The sequence below is a fragment of the Mixophyes fleayi genome, chromosome 2 (assembly GCF_038048845.1).
Source record: "Mixophyes fleayi isolate aMixFle1 chromosome 2, aMixFle1.hap1, whole genome shotgun sequence".
NCBI lineage: Eukaryota > Metazoa > Chordata > Amphibia > Anura > Limnodynastidae > Mixophyes > Mixophyes fleayi.
In genome coordinates, this window is record NC_134403.1 from 80,989,731 (window position 1) to 81,002,859 (window position 13,129).

Below are 13,129 nucleotides of genomic sequence, written 5' to 3' on the forward strand. Positions count from 1 at the left end.
AGAGATCCCAGATGATGTATAGGGAGATTCCTCTCCCAGTGTTAAATACTTGTTGACAATTGGAACAGCTGAGTACACACTTTATAATATGCCTTCTTGTATTATTATTACTTCTACCAAGCTAATAAGTTACACGGTCACATTACCTATATTATGAATAGCCTGATTGAAAGGTAGACTAAGAATTGTGAAATGCAGTAGTACACTATCTGTAACTAGGAAAAATGCAAACAGACCACTAATCTGTAATTGCTTTGACACTGCTATTTAAACATTATAAACTGGTAATAAATGAGTACATTTATAATATCTAATGATCAGATACAAAATATTGTTACTGTACGTGAATACTTTATTATCTGCTGCTTCAATATTTTATGCAATGAGAATTTTGTATTGCTATATATGTTGCCAGACTACTGGTTATTGTGTCATGTTTATTTGCATTAGCTTTGTGTTTAACGGTTAGATTCACCATATTCAAAGAATACAATACATTGTGATGGACATAGATTCACATGCAACATATTTATCCCTGCCTTTTCCAGTGCATATGCATACATCTATTAAACTCCCTTTAGATGCCATTTCATGAACACTTATCAACCTATAAGTGACCTTGTCCCAACCTTTCCCAGCTTAGTCTAGCCATTTATGGAATGCAACCTGTGCAAAGGCCATTCTGTCTAATGTTACCAGTGTCAGCAATTCATATTCCACTACCTCCCATTACTTAATACAATGACTTTTCACCTCAATTAACTCCTTGACAGCTCTCCTGTAGAGATAACATGTAAGTGGTACAGAAATTGGGTTAATGCTGGAATGTGATGGGAGGGATACTACTTAATTTGCAGCAGCAAGCTTCCTAATGTAGTCCTTTGTCATGCACCTGATGGACATAGAGACACAATAGACCCTTAGGGTAGGACTATCCTTGCATTTCAATAGGTGTACAAATGGGTCCAGGTGTGGAGCAACAAGCAGGGCCTGGATATTTCAGATCCTGCTCTCTAAAGTGATTTTTTTTTTATTAGATTTCTTAAATGCATTGTATGGGGAGCAAGTCACATGGAAATACCCCATAGATTTGTAAACTAACCGCTATATTATTTTACAAAGTTTCCCAAATTATCAGTCCCTAGGGAGAAACTTCTACAGGATTGCAGAAGGTCACCTATTCACAAGACACTCATCCTAGACTTTGTGATAATTTTCATTAGTAGATTAAATGACTAATATAGTGTGCCAATGTCACATGTTGACTATTTATCCTCAGGAAAGACCTGCGTTTACTTTTTGGCAAATAAACTGCACCTTGTTTAAATCCTTGTTTTTCCTGACATAAGTTACCTCCAATTTATTTAGAAAATAAGCATTGTTATGTAAAACTTAAGACATTCTAGTATATATAGTTCCATATTTAAAATGATAGCAGCACAGTAGGCTGTATGTTGCCATAATGTATGTTAATGTGTCATAGAGACCAAAGACATGTGTGTCTTCAGCTCCATCCAAACGGTGATATGCAGCACAAACAGTCCTTTGTGATGTCATACACCTAATATTGTGCTAATTAAACTGGTTTTATGGAAAAATACATGGATCTATGAGGCATGATGGTGCTGTATGCTGGGGTGCAAAAGTTTTTGTTTTCTAATTTTGCTTTGTACAATGAGATTATCGTCACTGTCGTCCCATACGTTAAATGCGATGCATTCTGTACCTTCCAGTTGCATTCCTGTGTCAATGCAAAATTTTAGACGCATGTAATAAAAATGTTCAAACACAGGTGGCACATGTTATTATATGTTATGGACGTATTATAGACATGCTATTGATAGTCCCAATAACTCATCACCCTTGATTAACGTAATTAATTAAGACATACATAAGGCTAAACTGAGCTATATTTAAGAGAGATATGGATGAGTTGAATTAAATAAAGAAGCTTGTGTCAGTAGGTTGGACTTGTGACGTTACACTCTGTCCACCCTACAAACTTTCAGGTATATCTGCAAACCGGTGAAGCTAGACTCATACTTGTTTTTACAAGACCAGGTCCAAGGACCTTAAGTGGACCTTGAAATGCATCAGGTATAACACAGTTGCACCCAAAAAGTAGTAATGCAGGTCCCCACTTTTGAGGTCTGTTCCCCTGGAGATCATTCGTACCTTTACTAAAATCAAGAGTCTGTACAGAAAGAATAAAGCAACTAATAGTTTGTGCTACATTCATTTTCAGTCTAGCTTTCTATAAGGTCCATGTCCTCATGGTCACTGATCCCTATGTGAAGCTCGGTAAGCTTCGTCAGAATGTACAAGGCCTTAATAAATGACAAGCTGGAAAGATTCTAATCGGGTAAGACATTCAATTAACATATCGTTCAGTGAGAAAGTAACTTCAAATTTTAAGTGTAAATAAAAGGAATTACTTAACTATCTTTAGGTGTGTTTTACTAGGGTCAAAAACAGGGCCGGCTCTACTATTAGGTGAAACTAGTCAAAAACATAACCAAGTCCTAGGTGTATCACAGCTTCAGAACGTTTGTCAACCACTGGGCTAAAGGGTGTTTTCATATTTCAAACACATTGTATTAAAAATTCTAAATAAATACTGAGCATAATCTGGCTTTACAATGTCTGGTTCCGACCCTAACAACTTCTTACATGTAGAGTTAATCTATCACTAACTCAGAAGGTGTGTTCATTTTAAAGTCCAGACGGTTTAAAAATATAAAATGACATTGGCTGCGGTGTAACGCAACTCAAAATCTGCCACTTCACAGGCTAATGGTCTAACCACAAGGCCACCAGGCCTATTCCTTTAAAGCTGCCATTTTACTTCTGAAAGTGATCCTGAGCCAGCCGCCTGCTCTTGGCTCGCCGCGCTTGGTGTTTGTTTATGTTTGGAATTTGGACATATTTCTTGCAATGTTGGAAAAGAAAGGTACAACATTAACCCTATGCTGCTATAAAGACAAACATTTGTTAACATGCAGTACATTAAATGGGAGAACTAGGATAAGTGTTTAGCAAACATGAAAAAATGTGCATGTATATTTTAAGATATTTAGAGTCCAACATACTAAAAGATTATTTTTTAATATAAGAAGTTAAGGTGCATTATTCAGTCTCCTTTACAAACATATATTTCCAACCCAAAAAAGTGGACTCTGATGAAGGACAAAAAACCCAATCACAAAGCAGGGCAGATGCAGCTTTTTATGGTCACCACATCACTAACACCCTCCATTCACACTAGTGTATGATACCTTTCTAACAGTATTTGTCCAGTGACCACATATAATGTATGTGGTAAACTTAATGTAAATACCTTGACTGCACTGTTCTAGATGATAGAACACACAGCCTGCTGGACAGTTTAGTTACCTATAAATAAAAATATGAATTACATTTTTTCAGGCATATTATTTAGCTCAGAACTATGTCCAAAAGTGGCTTTTTAACAATACAAGTGATTAAAATACTGCATGAACAGAAGCAACAATAATAAGTTGTCGGTATTAGATGAAGTGTCAGCTCTCTGGTTTAGACAAGTGCTTTTATCCCCTGCTTCCTGTTATCTTGTTTGCATACAGCACACCATAAGTGCCTTACACACATGTACCTCACAAATGTTGACAGAACAAACAGTATTGTCTAAGGACCCGTCAATATTTGCTTTACTTATTAACTATTTTCAAAGAGAAATGACACAAGGTGTATGAGCATAAATTAACGTGGAATTTAGATTGAAAGACGTCCCGTTTTGACACCTTTAAAGATATAAAGCTACAATCATGCTAAAATAATAAATAAATTCTGATACAGTATTATTTAGTTTATGGAAGATATAAAAACAGACTAGCACAGTGAAGAAGAAGACTGCATCATAACAAAACACTATATATATATATATATATATATATATATATATATATATATTTATAAAATGAAAGCCATGTCTTTTTTTCAATTTCATTAATCACAGTCACAATATTAAATTAATTGCAAATGAAAAAATATGCAATTACATTATGCTAATGGAATGAATCAAATATATAAAGATGGGCAAAATGTTGATTTGTTTTTGTACACACCTAACAGAAATAATTACCGTTAGATAATGTGAGTAAGTTTGTTATTTCTTTGTAGTGAGCTGGTCAGTTTCTACTACTGGATGACAAGTTTCAGGATCTGTTTTAACATGATTCTGCCCCCAATACATTACAACTGTAGGTATTACCTAACAAGGTAGATTGAGGGAATTAGCCATTAAAACAGTTTTGCATTTGTGTTATCTAAATAAGACGTGAACAAGGATATCAGCTAGGCACAGAAATCAAATGGTTTTACCACAAAATCTTAAAATAAAAGGCAAGTTGAATTCCATAAATACTTTTTATTTCAAAATCTATACCAAAGTCACAGTATCTCCTGAGCCTCATGAACCCTGAAGTACTGAAATGGATGTTACAGCAATATCCTTACCCAACCAGACCCCTCATCCAATGTGCGTCAAACAAGTATGGTTGCAGATCATATGCATAGTTTGTCTTAACAGTTAATAAGGCTTCTTTATATATAAAAAGCTAATTGGGATAATGCATTACATAATACACACTTCTACACAAACCTTTTATTTCTCATTTACCCATAAAAAACGTTTCGGTAAGCTCACAGTATTCCCATATATTAGTATTACTGTATACCTGTAATATACACATGTGATATCAATATATGTATTTATCTCCTGTAAATTATATCTGCAGGAACATCAAGCTCTGATATTACTGTTTATACAATGTGAGATCAGATGTCATTTTAGTTTTTATTAGGAGAACTTGTGTGTTATAAGGAGTAACATACCGCTATTGTAAATGATTTTGGATGTTAGCAGTCATCTCCGGGTTATGTGACCTGTATGAAGCCAGTCGGCTGAGGCCTATTACCTCTATAGGGTAATAGTACCCCTTAGCAATAATTTAAAATAGACAAAACGTTACTCCATGTATATCTCTATAGTAGAAATTTGTACTCAATTCATCTCAACAAATACACACCATAGGTAAAATATAACTGCTACAACGCAACAGTTAATGTCAATAGATTGACTGCATTAGTAAAATAAAGCATAAAGTCATTCTATTTATCTACTGCCTGCTTTGTTTACTCCTAGTTCTGAACTGTAAACATGCGGAAACAGCACAGCAGCAAGCACAACATGTTTATCAAAGCAAATAATCCTATAAAAGGCAATCACAAGAAATGAATAGGCACAAACAATTCCGCTGATGTCTCCGGCTATCTTTTTACTCAATTTAGAAAGCAAGTCCATTTTTCTAAGCCACTTAATTGTAAGTTTATGTATTAACAGTACATTTTTAATTTTTCTATTGTATAAAACCAGGTAAACTTATAGATGCTAAGAGACGCCAGCTATACCACATGTGTTTATGTGACTTCTCCTGTAGACACGTCAACCTACGGTACAGGAAAGACATGAATCCAAAATACAGCAACACAAGATTCAGCTAATTTTACATAAGTACAAATATGGGAGACCAGGTGACTATTACTATTATGGATATAGTGTCGAATATAAATAATAGTGAAAACTCTGCCTTCTGTCTAATGAAGGAAATAATAACTTACTCAATAAAAACCACAACAAAGAAAAATAGTCAATATAGTCAAACATAGAAACACAATACACATCTATAGTAAATTTTTCCTACTTGAAATTATTCAGAACATCTGTCTAATCAGTGCAACTACTTGCTCATTTCATCTGGATATCATAGGTCAGACTTTAAGAGTTCCTGATCACCTTCAGTCTGCTCAGTAAAGAGTGAGTTGTTACGAGAGCTATCGTACTAACGGAAAAACTTATTTCCATGTGTTTTATGAATATGCACTCTTCACTCCTTTCACATTCCATTCAATATGGAACCTCAGACCTGTTGTAAAAAGGGGCTTTGTAAGTTAGCGAAAAACAGAACACTGGAGACCCTAAAAGGCATTAGTATCACTATAAATCTGAATGGAGATTGATGAAGAGGTTGGCCAAGTGGTCCTTATCTGCCTCCAACATCTAGCATAATAGTGACGCACTTTGGAGGGAAAGCATATTAAACATGTTTTGTTTACCAGTCAAGAACCCTTTCATTGCTGGCTTCCTCTCCTTGAAAAAAATTATGCATAACCAGTGATTTGGGCTACGATAAACAAGGCAAATTCAAAACAGGCGTTAAGATCAAGCTGCAAAGTTACTCAAACTAAAAATAAAATTGAAAATAGAAAATAATTAAGCTGATTCTATGTTATATCTAATACAGGTGGTTGCAACAATCTCCAGATAACAAAACAAAAAAAGGCAAACAGGTTCCTTGGAAGTCATGTAACGCTGTCCACAAGAAAGAAGGACTTATGAAAGTCTGGTTCTGCATGGTTTTTTTAATTCAGTGAATATTGTAATGTGTCTTAGACAGCAAAAGTGAAAGAATCCGTAAAGGATTCATGATTATAGTCTATACACGCTATTCTGACAACACTGCTAAGGAGGCTGAAGAATTATATCATTAGGGCCTGTAATCGTACATAGCAGACCCCCCAGCTAGGCAACAGGTGAAGTTTTACTAGCCAACACTGGGACTGGCAATCAGAAATGACTGTTCTTACAAGCCCTCAAAAGACATTCAGCTACTTTTCTATAAAGTGCAAATATATATATATATATATATATATATATAGTGCTTTATGTCGAAGGTTCACTTACCTATGTATATACAAAATATGCATCTGAAAACAGAATCATACCAACAAGTGTATTTCCTTATTAAGCTGATTTATAGACATAAAATAGAAACAGTATCATTGACATTAGAACTTAACAATCAGGATTCCTGGTTGATAACTAACCAGCGGTTTAAGCACCAAACACCTTTATCTGTAGCACGTTATTCTGCCACACAATGTGATCACACTACGCAAACTGTATTAATGCTGAGCACATTTAGCACTCTGCAAACAATTTCACTTCAGTTACACCCACGTGTGGATGTGTCTACATGAGTCTCTCTGACAGCTGTATGACTTTATAATCCAACACATATATCTATTTTTCACAATAGTGAAAGTTTAAGCATAGTAAGTAAGAAAGTATTGTCCTGACTTCAGAATCCAGTCTTGTCATCTTCAAAAATCTACAAGTGATTTCAGATTTTAATCCCCCCCTTCAAATGATCATACCTTATAAAGAATAATAGCTCCACAAATTCCACCAGCACAACTTTAGTATTGCTCTTCTTCCAATTCTTCTTTACATGGAGACAGATGTTCCTTAAAAATCCACTTTTTGCACGGATTTAAAAAGTGATACATCCAGCATGAAGTTAAAAAGAAAAAAAAAATAGATACCATAAAAGATGAATTAACCTTCTATTTCATTTTTTTACTTTCACCGATCCTCGCTTTTCTTCTTGGATCTTTAACCCTTTAAGATGAAGAGAGTTTTCAGCAAAGTTTGTGCTTGTTTTGTCCTCTGGCTGCAGTTATAAATATTTCATTCTCGCAGGAGGACCACCCTGAAGCAAGAGAGGAGTGATCTGATTTCTCTAAAATCTGCCACCTTTTTAGGGTCTGTAACTGAAGCAGTAACTTTTCTCGCAGTTTTTCGTGTCCAGTTGTTGCTTAGCTCTAAAAGGTGGTTGGATTTGTGTTCATTTTTGGTCTCTTTTGCTGAGTTTTTAGGGAATACGTTCAAGGCTGAGCAGTCAGACTAGGCACTGTGTGTGGTTGGGATGGGGAGACCCAGAGGATTCTCAGTTCTCAGCATGCTGTCTGTGGTTACTTGGGCTGGAAGGAAGATGTGGAGTGGATAATATGTGGGATGCAGACTGGAATGCACTAGAGTGAGGGGGAGGAGGAAGGCACATTGAATGAACCACATTCCAGTGGGAAAAAGCACTGAGAATAAGCAAAGCACAGAAACATTCTAACTGCATATATGACATTTATGAACCTCGCATATCATTATTTTCTGTCCTAGCAAAAATGCCATGACACCCTAGTTAAATTTAGGAATAATACACTGCAGCATTTATCACACATTCTAAATATGCAATCAATGAACATAAATAAATATAGAGCTACTTATTTTACAACAGTGGTCCCTGGAAAAAGCAAATAATAACTTGTATTTGAAAATTAAAAATATAAATAAAATTACTTATTTAATGTAAGTATTTTAATTAAACTGCAGAGTAAGCTTTCACGATATGCGCATTATAGACGAAGGGGAGGGGAGTGGGTAAAAATTAGTTGAAAGGTAATTAACATTTTTTTTTAAAATTACTTTTTATTTTGTTCAGCGGGTAGTGTTCTGAAAGCTGCAATAACAGGTAGGTGAGAATAACACTATTTTAATACATGTGGAAAATTCAATTGCCGGTGATGTGGCGCACAAACATTACACTGTGCACGTTGCCAGTGGTAACAATCTCCACTCATTTTTCCTCGCACCTCAAAATGAGCAAAGTTTTCTGTCAAAATCTCCACTGCAATGTGTCTAGCGGACGTTCCGGAGACACTTTATGTCTAATTGAATTCCCCCCCATAATGTCATGTGTAAAGAGGTGCAGGCACTGCCCATGTTAGCCCCACCCCATCACTATGTGGCTACGCCCCCTTCTCTTCTCCTGCTATAAGTGTTAGGGGGACACAGAAAGTTGCTGTAACGGGGCCTCAAATTCCTCTTGGTGGTCCTGATTATAGTCGTCACAGGAGGTCATTTACAAAGAGCAAAACATTTGCTCTGTAGTGCAAAAACTACCTGCGGACCCACTGTGTGCTTCAATTTACGTATTTCCAGGTAATGTAATAAAACATTTCACACAAACGAAATAGCCACCCTTTAGTCTCCATGTCCCTACACTCTGATTATAAATATAAGCTATAAGTAAAGTCAAAAGAATATTTGTAGTAAAAAAGTGAACAGTTCTATTGAAGGCAGTGGCACTAAAGTGGTAGGAGGCTGGACTTTGATGTGAAGTTTACACTTCCTAAACACTTTTCTGTCTCTCCGCACATCGGAAAATGTCTCCCAGCAGTGGAGAGGATGCGTGCACCTTGAAGTGTTTTGGGCAGACCATTGAACTACACTGCTGCAAAACCAAAGCATTTTGGGGTACACGTCAGGTGCGTTACATAAATGATCTCCACAGTATTTGAAAAATGCTTCAATATATAACTTCAGTGTGTTTCAAGCTTAGTGAACAGGCATATAAATTGCTTATAAAATCACAAAAAATTTAATCTGCCATTATTTCAGCTGTTATTGTTGTGTCTCACTTACAGCAGCTGTCAGCATTGGAGGATAGTGATATTCATGCCCAGCACTGACAGGCCATCAGACTTCAGTAGAGTGATCATCATGGAGTCACAGTGATTAGCGTTGCTGTCTCACAGTGTTGGCGTTGTTTTCTCACCAAGGCCCTGGTTGGTCTGTATGTTCTCTCTGTGTTTACATGGGTTTCTTCCGGGTGCTCTGGTTTCCTCCCATAAAGTCCAAAAACATACTGGTAATTTAATTGGATCCTGACAGAAATGGACCCTAGAATGTATGTGTGTTAGGGAATTTAGACTGTAAGCTCCAATTTTGATTGTAAGCTCCAATGGGGCTGATGTGCATGATTACTTAGGACAGCAACTGAGTGCACCCAAGATGGTTCTTCACCTTCTGAAAATTTGTAAAGTGCTTTGAGTCCTTTTGGGAGAATGGCGCTATGTAAATAAAGAAATATTATTATTTATAACTGTTTGGCCTGGGCGAATGAGGAGCAGGGAGCAAGGGTGTTAAATTGGCAGCAAGTGTCACCAATAACAGTTCTCTATTTCACCTAAATCAGCGGTGGGCCAGGGCCATCTTTTTCATTGGGCACGATGGGCAGCAGCCCGGGGGCCCCAAGGGCAAGGGGGCCCAATAGGCACGGCTCTTAATGAGAATAAATAATCCTGCAAAAGAAAAAAACCTGCAAAAAAAACCTACAATGGTCACTGAGCAAGTACATCTATCTATCTCTATATATCTATATCTATATCTGTATCTGTATACATCTATATATCTATATCTATATCTAGGGGCCCCGGTGCACTGCTTTGCCCGGGGGCCTATAATGTTGTTAAGATGGCCCTGCGGTGGGCAGACAAACTTCCGCATCAGCCCCCAGGCTGGCAGTGCCCGATCACATCAGAACAGGCGCCCAACTTTCACGTCACTCTGCACGGTGCTCCCCCTCCTTCCTCTGTGCTGTGTATGCAGCCCCCCCTTTCTCACCTTGCCTATCACAGTGCATATGGTTTAGGTGGGAGGTGTATATATCTCTCTGTGGAAGGTTTTTCATCCTTCACGCAAACTCTCCTTAAAGCAGGGATAATGCTGGAGAAATGGAGGGCCAAGGATTAATGGCTGTGGCTGGGACCCTTTTTATTACAAAAGGATAATAATAATTATAATTTACAATACCAACAGTAAGTTGATTAATATTTAAACTATGTAGTCTTCATTTTCATTGCATAAAGCATTGTTGAATGTTTTAAAAAAAATAATAAAAAACTGCATTTAATTATATAGAGTAATAAAATCATAAGGTGACTTTCATCAAAACGACATTTATTGGTGACTTATAAAACCCTTCTAATTTAAACCAAGTCCTGTGACTATGTAAAAGTACAAAGCTGTAGTGCTTCTATATAGGACTTGCAATGCCAGTTACTTTTAATATTGATACTTTCTACATTATGTTACAATTACTGAAATGACAACACTCATTTCAATTTAACTTTAAAAGAAATTTGTGACCTTTCATTCACCAAACAAGTTTTCATGTCTTTATTTTACGGAGATAAGATAACTCTTGGTAAGTGAAATAGTGTAAGAGTAAAAGAGTATCAACAGCTAGGTGGCTTATGTAGTTTCCATCCAGTTTCCAATCCAGCTCTTCTATGGTTGTTATGACATCATTCCCACTTTCTATTTCCATGTATACACATTGAAGTACATTTTTTTTATTCTGTTTTAATTTAAGTTTATTTAATATATTCATCACAGGGTAAACACAACACAAACACCTTTTTTAGTAGAGCTTCACACACACAGGAAGGGTTCCACTCAAAAAAGACACACGACACTGCACATTCTACAGGCAAGCATTTGTCCACATTATATTCATCAGACAAAAAAACCTCTTATATTTGAATGAAGAAGGGTGCAATGGAAGAAGTTTAAAATCAGATTCTACATCAAACTTCGCCAGCAACGCGCCAGACCCACACTGCTGTACAAGCGTCAAGGCTTCCTCAAAGGATTGAGACACCACTCTGCACTCTTCATCAACAATCGCATCATTCAGAGACATACCAGGAGGATGTGACAAATGTTGTATAAGCCTTTTTTGGGTACTACCTTCACTGGTGACAAATCCAAACCTGGCAAAGGAGATAATGAAAAAGGGCCACACATCCTACCCAAACTCACTTCCTTGGAAACTTTCTTCTGAACTACCAGTGACGTCTCCCGGGCCGACTTTAAATTCCTAGGAGAACCAACCTGAACATGCCCACTAACAGGCAGCTTAAATTCATTTAAATAAACCATCCCATAAGAACTGCACAATTTGACTATTGGGATATATTGGGTTATATGGGCAGCACAGTGGCCTAGTGGTTAGCACTTCTGCCTCACAACACTGGGGTCATGAGTTTGATTCCCGACCATGGCCCTATCTGTGTGGAGTTTATATGTTCTCCCCGTGTTTGCGTGGGTTTTCTCCGGGTGCTCCTGTTTCCTCCCACACTCCAAAAAACATACTGGTAGGTTAATTGGCTGCTATCAAATTGACCCTAGTCTGTGTATGTCTGTCTCCCTCTCTGTGTGTGAGTGTGTGAGTGTGTGTCTATATTAGGGAATTTAGACTGTAAGCTCCAATGGGGCAGGGACTGATGAGTTCTCTGTACAGCGCTGCGGAATTAGTGCCGCTATATAAATAAATGATGATGATGATGATGATATCACCCCAACCACTTGTGCAGTTTTGACAAAACCACAGGGCTTTAGTGAGCAGGAGCCCCTGTACTGACGCGGTCGCTGGGAATAGGGCCTGGGCACCTAGTGTAGTCCCTCCTGCACAAGGAACATGCATGCCCGAATCTTCAGGAAGATTCCTTTTAACAATGCCATTCATTAAATGCAAAGCATTTCCCATGAAACTGAAAGGACTAACCCTGTCTTCCAAAACTTTTTCTCAGCCTCCCAGCGCCTCCATCATGCATACCAGCCGTGGCTGTGTCACTTCCAGCCAAACTTCGACACCCTTGCAACCAGAGTCAATTACTCACAAACCAGCTTGCTTTTTTGCAGAAAGCCTCATCATTTTGCCTCCACATCACACCTTTAGAGCGCATGTACATCTCTTCACCATATTCATATGCTCCTCAGGCCTGGTTACCAAATATCAAGCAGAGAATAGCAGCATGCCTCCTAACCAATTAGCAAAACTCTGACTTCTCCGATACCTGAGCATGCTCTAGTAGCAGACAATACAGCTTTAGCCTTGCTGGTTAAGGCAAACATGACGACGAAATGGCCAGTGCAGATTCTATCCCGTACTTTGCCTCGAATGTCCTTAAGGACTGCTGTATTTGCACAGCGCACAACATCCTCACCCGCATTACTCAGTGGACCCTGATAACTTCTTTTCCAGAAGACATATCAGCCTCTCATTTTTGTTCCTGGACTCAACTGATCCACCACTCTCAGATGAAGAGCCCAAACCCAGGCTATCTTGTTCAAAACCCACATAAACAGCATGCTCACCAGATGCAAACAGCTCCCTCCGCTCTTCTTGCACAGCTTGGGACAACTTCCCCTGCCCAGCTGAACCTGCTGCTTCCACACTAGCTGAATAATGACTCCAGACTAGAGATGATTCATGTTCTGTAGAGCCTGTTATGGATGAAACAGAAATAGCTCTCCATGCCGGACACTGGAAATCGAGTGGTAGCAAATGCAGAACCGTTAAGTAAGGGCTATAGGACAGGAAGGTGAAAGGGGAAAAACCAAAAGGCT

The 13,129-nt window shown here is 37.9% G+C and overlaps 1 protein-coding gene across 1 annotated transcript in view; it reads right to left on the reverse strand.

Annotated features, from left to right (window-relative positions):
• The window catches only part of GLI1 (GLI family zinc finger 1), a 109,759-nt gene extending 101,907 nt beyond the window's left edge, over positions 1–7,852 (reverse strand). The window contains exon 1 of the mRNA XM_075199379.1: positions 7,255–7,852. The gene's annotated coding sequence lies outside the window, so the exon portion shown is untranslated. The remainder of the gene's footprint in view (positions 1–7,254) is intronic.
• Between the last annotated feature and the right edge of the window lie 5,277 nt (positions 7,853–13,129).